Source organism: Miniopterus schreibersii, assembly GCF_964146895.1.
Source record: "Miniopterus schreibersii genome assembly, chromosome: 2".
NCBI lineage: Eukaryota > Metazoa > Chordata > Mammalia > Chiroptera > Miniopteridae > Miniopterus > Miniopterus schreibersii.
The window spans coordinates 106,044,518-106,053,782 of NC_138102.1; the positions used below are offsets into that span (position 1 = coordinate 106,044,518).

A 9,265-nucleotide genomic window follows, 5' to 3' on the forward strand; every position below is an offset into this window, starting at 1 on the left:
ATGCTCTTTCTCTCCAAAAGACTGAGACAGGAACAGCCAGCATGCATAAGCTTGGCTGAGAGATGACCAGGGTCCATGTAAATAGAGTCTCTCTCTCATTGGGGACAACCAATCTGCAGGACTGGATTTATGGCTGAGTCACTTTCAGGACTTGGCAATGAAACAGGCCTCAAAACTGGCCCTCCTGAGAGAACATATGCAATCACTTCAATCAACCAAACCCTTGAAGTATCTATTATGTGAGAATGGGGAGAGATGTAAAACAGAGCATGCAGTTAGTTGAGGAGAAAAGATATCCCACAGAAAAGCAAATCTCACACTTTAAAGGCTGGTCCAAAAAGTGAACTCCAAAGAAATTCAGAAAAGGAAGAGATCAGGTTAGAGCTTCCAATTCTGTGCCCTCCTGTCACTTGTTAAAGCTTTTTTTATTTATTTAATATATCTTTATTGATTTCAGAGAGAGGAAAGGAGAGGGAGAGAGAGAGATAGAAACATCAATGATGAGAGAGTCATTGATCTAGCCCACAACCTCGGGCATGTGCCCTGACCAGGAATCGAACCCCGATCGCCTGGATCCCAGGTCGAGGCTCAACTGCTGAGCCACACCCGGCTGGGCTAATTTTTTTAGTTTAAATGCATTTTCTTTTTAGACAAACTATATGGCATTTTTTTCTTAAAAACAATGCCTCTGCTCCAAATAAATCAAGGTCAAAATAAATGAAGTGCTCAAGATACCATCAGCCCCATTTGTCCCAGTCCTGGTGTGTGAATGAAAAGCAGCAGCCAGATATGATGACAGGGATCCAAACTGCCAAATTTGTTAACTTTTTTCCCTCTTTCTTTCTTTCTTTCTTTCTTTCTTTCTTTCTTTCTTTCTTTCTTTCTTTCTTTCTTTCTTTCTTTCATATATCTTTATTGATTTCAGAGACAGTAAGGGAGAGGGAGAGAGAGAGATATAGAAACATTAATGATGAGAGAGTCGTCATTGATCGGCTGCCTCCTGCATGCCCCTGACTGGGGATCGAGCCTGCAACCCAGGCATGTGCCCTGACCGTGAATCGAACCTGGATCTCCTGGATACTAGTCGATGCTCAATTGCTGAGCCACGCTGGCTGGGCAACATTTTTCCATTTCTAAACCATCTGTAAAGAAAATCACATATGGGGTCACACCATCCTCACAGTGGTCCAGCGGAGCAACCATGCCATGTGGATTTGTATTTTCACCAATAAAGCATTGGTAGTTTTTTAAATTAAAAAGGATGTGCTTGATTTGTTCTGCAGCCCCTGTCATAAAAGGCTTTACTCTTTCTGGTCTCCGTTCTTAAGGTTTCCCTTTGATTGGTTTCATGTGATCTTTGATATAGGTTGGTCTTTTGTGAAGCTGGTTTCCTGCAAATGATGGTTCATGACAATATCAACACCAGCGATGACTGTGCTTTCAGTACCTTCACCCTTGAGGCCTTCAGTGGAGGCATTTCCACCAGTGAGTGAGTCAACCATGTTACCCTCTGTCCTACCCACCATCTTCCTCTCCACCTTCAGGCACACCCCATCTGCGATCCCCCAGATCTTGTAGGTGTCAGAGAAATCTCATCAAGGCTGATGAGGTCCCAGTAGATGATGAAGATGGAGACACTAGCTTAACAGGGGTCTGGAGCTCAAAGCAAGCGCAGGGCAGCCGAAACAGCACTCTGGAGGAGCCTTGAACAGATCATCCTTTGTGGTGTCTAGTGACCATTAGGTATGGTAGCAGAAGTCTCGTATCCAGAGCACTTTTTATTCTAGTCTATATGGATATCAGAATATAAGTAACTCATGAGCCCAGTACCGCCCTTCCCATTTCCCAAAACCTGACACCTATGTATAATGTGGCACCTTTGACCTTACAGAGCATTTTTTACATCTATATCACCTGTTTTCTTTCTCACAACCAAATGAGAATTAGCAAATGAACTTCATAAGTTCAGTTTCTTAAGATAACCTGCCCCAAGTTCACACGACCAGTAAGTGATGAAATCAAAACTAGAACCAGATCTTTAGCCTCTGTTCTTCTCTCCACTGTACCCAGACTTCTCCTTCTCTGGCCTGACCTTCCATAATCCCTTATGCCCATACAGACCTTCACTCTCCTCTGGTTTTTTGTTGTTGTTGTTGTTGTTGTTTTTACTTCAGGAGCCTCTCTGCTATCCAAATGTATCTAATGGAGATATCTTGGTAGTGGAAATTCTGATGATAAGTCAATGTGGATCTCTGGGCCATCATGAAGCCAATGTTTTAGACTGAGACACTGGAGGTTTGAATTCCATTGAGAGAATTTCTAAGAGAGAAAGGACAGTGCTAAAGCTATTCCCAAGTGCCATGGTCATGGTCATCTTGACAAACACTTATTTGTTTTATCTCTTTCTTTCTTTATTTTTGTTGTTGTTGTTAACCCTCACCCAAGGATATTTTTTTCCCATTGATTTTTTTTTTTTTTTTTTTAGAGCGAGAAGGGAGAGAGAGGAAAAAAACATCAATGTGAAAGAGACACACTGATTGGCTGCCTCCCACGTGTGCCCTGACTGGGACCGTCGAACATGTAACCGAGGCACATGTCCTTCACCCTTGACTGGGGATCAACCCTTTGATGCATGATCTGACACTCTGACCACTGAGGCACACCAGCCAGGGCTGTTTTGTCTCTTTCAACACATTTAAATCATTCATACCCAAAGCTGTAGGTTTCACTGATTTCATTTTACAGATAAGAAAATGGGCTTAGAGATTTAAAATAACTTGTTCAAATGCCTGGCCAGTGTGGCTCAGTTAGTTGAGTGCGTTCCCATGCACTGAAAGGTCGCCGGTTTGATTCCCGGTCAGGGCACATACCCAGGTTGAGGTTCGATCCCCAGTTGGAGTGTGTGCAGGAGGCAGCCAATGGCTGTTGCACTCTTATGTCATAATTCTCTCTCCCTCTCCCTTCCTTTCTCTAAAAATCAATGAAAAATAAAGTGATGTAGGTGACTTGTATCTTAGATGGGACTCAAACTCAGGCTTCCTAACTTTAGAACCAGTGCTTTTTTTTTCTCCCTCTTTACACATGTTGTTTCCCTGGAAGTTCCCCTGAAGAACTATATTCACCCTGGAAACTCTGAGCTCACTCTCAGCACATCTATAGCTCATCCAGCCACATGACAATTCTTCTCTTCCCCCCCCATCCCCACCCTCATCAATGCTGCCTGCTTTGCTCTTTACTGAAGAGATCTTTTTCCTATCCCCTCCTTCCATGAGTTCATCTTGTACGAATATTTCAGTAGAGTTTCTACTATGGAGGCCAATCCCTGGAGAAGGTGGAAACTCTCACTGAATACTTCTTACTGGCTGATTTTCTTGATTTCCAGTATAGTTGGGCCCTTCTGTCTGGATGATGGAAAGAATTTTATTTCTAACCAAGCCTTAGTTTCTCCATTGTTACCAAACTAAAGGGGTTCATTCACCTGTGTGCATCAAAGCCCAATCAAATGCAAGCAGGAGTTTTCAGCCAAGAAAGTAAAGGTTTAGTTTTAAGGAAATGGTGTCAAACCTGGAGTCACATGTGAGCTTATGCAAGGAAAAGGGAGGTGGGTGAGTCAGGGAGCTGAATGAAGCCACTTGAATCAACAGGAAAGAAAGAGAAAGGTCATATTAAAGAAATGAAGTTTCTGCATGGTTACACCATCTGTGGTCCTAAATAAATATTTGCATACTAGATAGGGAAACAGATAAATATTTACCATTCCTATAGAAGATGATGTGAATCATGGAGAGTCAGAAAAAAGATGAAGGGGGCGCAGAGAAGATATGCTGAAGGGTCAGAACAAAGCACATTGGCTAAAAAAGATCCCTGGCAATTCACCTATCGAGAGCGTAGGACTTCATCTTCCTCCCATACAAACAAGTTGTTGATACAGTCCTCAAGCATGATGACCTAGACCAGAACTATATGCTTTGAAGCTTAAGTTTGGCATCTATAGCTGGGTCTTGCTTCGCTTTCCAGTCTGCAGTGTGAGTGCCTCTAATTATTACAACCTATCTTCCTGCTGGCCTCCCCCAGGGTAAAGGATTCCCCAGCAAGTCAGCAGACAATTATTCAAGTCAAAAATTAACTTTGACTTGTGGTTTTTCAACTGAGTAATACCAATTATTTCCCTCCACTCAGATTTGCTTTGTTGCTGGGAAACCTACAAAGAGAAAGGGTGAATAGTACTCTTGGTCGCTCATTAGCTGGTGCTGAAAAAGAGGCTAAATGAGCCTTCCCTGAAGCCCCACCTCTCTCTGACCAGTAAACCCCACTAGAAAAAATCCTCACCCTTCTCAGTGATCCTAAAGGCCAGTACATGTGCAGAGTGCCACAAAACAGCTCAAGTGCTCAAGCCCAAGAAAGACATTCTCCTGCCTGCATCCAGCAGTCTGCTACTACAAATAATAGTGAAGGGCTCACAGCTGAAGCTAAAGCATAAGGACCCACAACTCTGAGTAGCTTCCCAAGTCTTGGCACATGTTTGATGTTAGAAGCTGTGTGGCTCCACGTGGCTCCAGGCCCATGCTCCTTAGTGCCCATACCTCTGAGTGAACTTTTGGTACCTCTTTCTTTTCTCCAGAGGATACATCCCACAGGCTTGGTCCCCACAAGGACAAACACACACAGGTGTGTACATACTCCCCTTTGTGAGGCTGCACAGATGGTAACTCAGGGGCAGCTTGCTTGCATGCCTTAGCTCTCTGGCACCACCTTCTGCAGCACTGAGGGTGTTCTCAGTATTTTCAGGATAAGCGGCAGGTCTCTAGGCCTCTGACTTCACAACTTCTCCAGTCACTAAAAGAGCTTTTTGGTTCTACATTCTATAATCTGTAATCATGAAAAATGTTTTTTTTTAAGTTTTTTTATTTTTATTTTTTGATATTAGAGAGAGAGGGAGGGAGAGGGAGAGAGAGAGAGAACCATCAATGAGAGATAGAGACATCAATCAGCTGCCTCCTGCACAGCCCCTTACTGGGGATCGAGCCTGCAACCCAGGCATGTGCCCTGACAGGGAATCGAACCATGACCTCCTGGTTCTTAGGTCGATGTTCAACCCACTGAGCCACACCGGCCGGGCATGGAAAATGTTCTCATTCTCCATTCATATGAGGCTCTACCTCTTCTAGAGCCTATTCATTTAAGGATGGCTTCCCCTAATAAAGCAGAAATGGAGTTTGGATGCTCTTTCCTTTGCCTCAAGCACAACTGAATGCACTCACCTGCTGGAATGGCTGCAGGCAGCCCGCCCAGTGGATGGCAGGACTGGATTAACCTACCTTATGGCTTTGCTAGGGGAGAACAATGATCCTAAAGGCCGGTACATGTGCAGAGTGCCACAGAGCAGCTCAAGTGCTCAAGCCCAAGACAGACTTTCTGAAAACCTTCATTGTCTAAGTTCATAGGTTCAAGCTATAAACCCCAGTGAGAGAACCCCAGCCATGCCACTTAACACTCAATCACTGTGGCATCTCAGCAACATGTCTCGGTTTCCAGACGGTGATGCTGGGCACTGATGAGAGTCAGAGCTGTTGGTTTCGGGTTTCTCAGCCTTGTTATCTAAGGACCGGCTGCTTGGGATTTGATCAGGGCTGGTTTGGGAGAGAGGCAGACGCCGTCTTTTCCCCAGAACAGACTACTCTTTGAGCTCTGCCGCCACCCGGACTGGAGATGGAAGAAAGAAAACAAAAATCCCCACTGTATGTAGTTGTCCGGAATTTAACTTGGCCCTGGAGAGGGAAAATGAAAGAGCAACATTGCTCTTCTAGTCTTAACGCCCTCTGCAGGCAGCAAACCTCATTAATGCTGAGGTTGTCAGGACTGAGAAGGGGTTAGGGTCTGGACAAGAATGATTTCTGAACCTCTCAGCAGTGAAGGAGCCTCTCATCTCCTTCCTTGGTCAACACTAAGTTCCAAGTGGGAGTGTCTGATTTAAAGTCAGTTTGCAAAACTTAATTGAAACAGAACATTCTCATCTAGCTAAGCTATGAAGAAAGGAGATGAACCCAGTTTAGTGATTTGAAACAAGGACAGTCAGTGAAACTAGTAATGTCGAGGAAGATTTTGTTTTGTTTTCCTGTTCCCTCATGCATTAGCCACATACACAGTGTGTGTGTGTGTGTGTGTGTGTGTGTGTGTGTGTGTGTGTGTGTGTGTGTGTGGTGGTGGTGGAAGGTGGTCAGGGCAGGTGTTTGGCATGAAGAACAGTTTTTTGGAAAAAGTGAAGTGCTGAGTTCTTCCCAAACATTCCTCTTGTCCTGGCGCTTCTCAGTCTTCTGCTTGACAAAGATTCTGCTCTTCAGCCAGCATCTTGCCCTCCAAAGAGAACTGTCAGTGTAGGTCAGGGAGAGATGTGCATAGAAAACCTTGTATTCTGTCACCTCAGGCCTTTCTAATTGACTTCAGAGAGAGGAAGAGAGAGAGAAAAACATCAATGACAAGAAAGAATCATCGATCTGCTGCCTCCTGCATGCCCCCTACTGGGGACCAAGCCCCCAACTTGGTCATGCGCCCTGACTGGGAATTGAAGCGTGACCTCCTGGTTCATGGGTAGAAACTCAATTATTGAGCCACACTGGCCAGGCACCACAGCCCTTTTCAGGAAACAGTTCACACTCTCAGTTTTCCTTTAGAGTATTTAGAAAGTGAACTCAGATACTTCAAAGCAGTCTCTGAATTGTTTTTCTCATCTAGGTCATCTGCCCTTTGCTATGCAATGTCCAATCCCTGTATTATGCTGGGTTTCTAGGTTGAATATCTTGCTTTTAGGTAAGTTTCCCCTAAAATTTCATAGTATTCTCAAGGGAGATTACTCCTGATTTTAGAGACCTGTAGTAGAAAAAACAAACAAACATTCTCAACATTAGTAGCTGGAGTCATGGAAAAAAGCATGAGATCATGTAGGGAGAGGACATGGGTGACTGCTGGAGAGCCCAAGTCAGAATCCTGGGAACAGCAACACTGAGGGGACAAGAGGAAGAGGGGTCAGAGATAAGGAATGGGCATGCCAAGCAGACACAGGAGTCGGATGAGCAAAGTGAGCTAAGAAGCAGGAGAGCAGGGGCAATGTCAGTGCAGATGTGGACAGGGAAACACCCCCAATTGCCAGTGCCCAGGAGGTAAGGCTGGGAGACCAGCTGTGATGCACCAGGAGATGGGGAGGGATGAACTTGAGAGGGGTCTAGTCGGACTGAGTTGACGTAAAATACAGAATCCCAAAGGTGTTAGGAGGACTTAAGCAGAGAACATGTAGAGAAAAAAGAGCTTATAAGGTCTTTTTTGGGAGAAAGGAGTTCATTGCTTTGGAATGAAACAAGAAAGAGAACAGAGCCTTTTGCAAATAGAGAACATAGCTATTTTCTGCAGAAGCTTATCAGGTACAGGAGGTGTAGGGCTGGAGTGGAGAAATCACTCTAATTTAAGTAAAAGAAAAAAGAACTCCAGGACGACCAGTTCAATCTTGACTCATTTTTGAGCTTGGGGCCAAATAAAATTTTATACAAGTCTTCATGACAATATATTAGTTTCATTCAGGTTCTAGAGCCCTTTATTTAATTTTTTAAAAAAATATATCTTTATTGATTTCAGAGAGAGGAAGGGAGAGGGAGAGAGAGATGGGAACATCAATGATGAGAGAGTCATTGATTGGTTGCCTCCTGCCCCCCACTGGGGATTGAGCCTACAACCCAAGCATATGCCCTGACCAGGAATCAAACCTCATCTCTTGGATCCTAGGTCGATGCTCAACCACTGAGCCATGCCAGCCAGGTCCTTTATTTAATATTTAACTATCCCTTTCCAAAAGTCAAGGCAAGGTTGCCAATTAACATGTGCTGAGCCACACATGTTGTCCTTCTACCTAGAATGCCCAAACTCTTGTCTGATTCCGAATTCACTTTTACAATTCAGCTCAAATATGACCTCATTTAAGTCGCCTCTGCTGGTTTGTTGTTGTTGTTTTCGTTGTTAATTCTCACAGGAGGACATTTTTTCCATTGATTTTTAGAGAGAGTGAAAGGGAGGGAGGAAGGAGAGAGAGAGAAACATCAATGTGAAAGTAACACATCGATTGGTTGCCTCCTGCAAGTGCCCCGGCCAAAGTCTATTTCCATGTTCTCTACAAACTTAAGATCCAGCACAATTTCTAGTACATACAAAGCACCTCAGAATAAGATGCTGAATGAAGAAATGAATGGTATTAAATACATGTTGGAATCTGAATAACAATACTGGACACTTGATAGGAAGTCAATTGAAGCCAAAATATAGATAATAGTTAACCATGATTGAATGCCCAATGTATGCTAGGCACAGAACTAAGCTATTTCATGGGCTTTCAAAAAATATACAACCCATAAAATTCACCCTTTTTGAAGTATACAATTCAGTGGCTTTTAGTTTATTGTTTTGCAACCATCGCTATTAATTCTAGAACATTTTCATGACCCCAAAATGAAACCCTACACTTATTAGCAGTCACTACTCATTCCAAACCTCTCTCCTCAGCCTCTGGCAACCGCTAACCTATTTTATTGCTATGGATTCGCCTATTGTGACATTTCATGTATACGGACTTACACAATGTGTGGCCTTTTGTGTCTGGTTTCTTTAACTTAGCACAATGTTCTTAAGTTTCACTCATGTTGCAGGATATGTCAGTACTTCATTCCTTACTATGTCTGAATAATATTTTCTTTACCTACCTATTCACCTGTTGATAGACATTTGGGTTGTTTCCACTTTATGGCTATTATGAATAATGCTGCTATGAACATCTATGTACAAGTTTTTGTGGGGATGTGTATTTTCTTTTTTTTAATCCTCACCCAAGGATATTTTTTTCTATTGCTTTTCAGAGAGTGGGAGGGAGGAGAGAGAGAGAGAGAGAGAGAGAAAGAGAGAGAGAGAGAGAGAGAGAGAGAGAGAGAGAGAGAGAGAGAGAGAGAGAGATGTGAGAGAGACCCATCAACTGGTTGTCTCCTACACGCTCCCCAACCAGGGCTGGGGATTGAGCCTGCAACCAAGGTATGTGCTCTTGGCTGGAATAGAACCCAGGACCCTTCAGTTGGCAGGCTGACGCTCTAAACACTGAGCAAAAAAGGCTAGGGGTGGGATGTATATTTTCATTTTTCTTGGGTATATACCTAAGGAGTGGAATTACTGAATCATATGGTAACTGTTTAACTTTTTGAGCAAATGTCAGACTGTTTTCCTAAGCTGCAATACC

General features: G+C 43.6%; 1 pseudogene across 1 annotated transcript; it reads right to left on the minus strand.

Annotated features, from left to right (window-relative positions):
* Window positions 1-1,080: 1,080 nt before the first annotated feature.
* Window positions 1,081-1,541, minus strand: LOC308552497 (translationally-controlled tumor protein pseudogene; annotated as a pseudogene). The gene has a single exon. The product of its transcript is annotated as a translationally-controlled tumor protein pseudogene (transcript).
* Window positions 1,542-9,265: the final 7,724 nt, after the last annotated feature.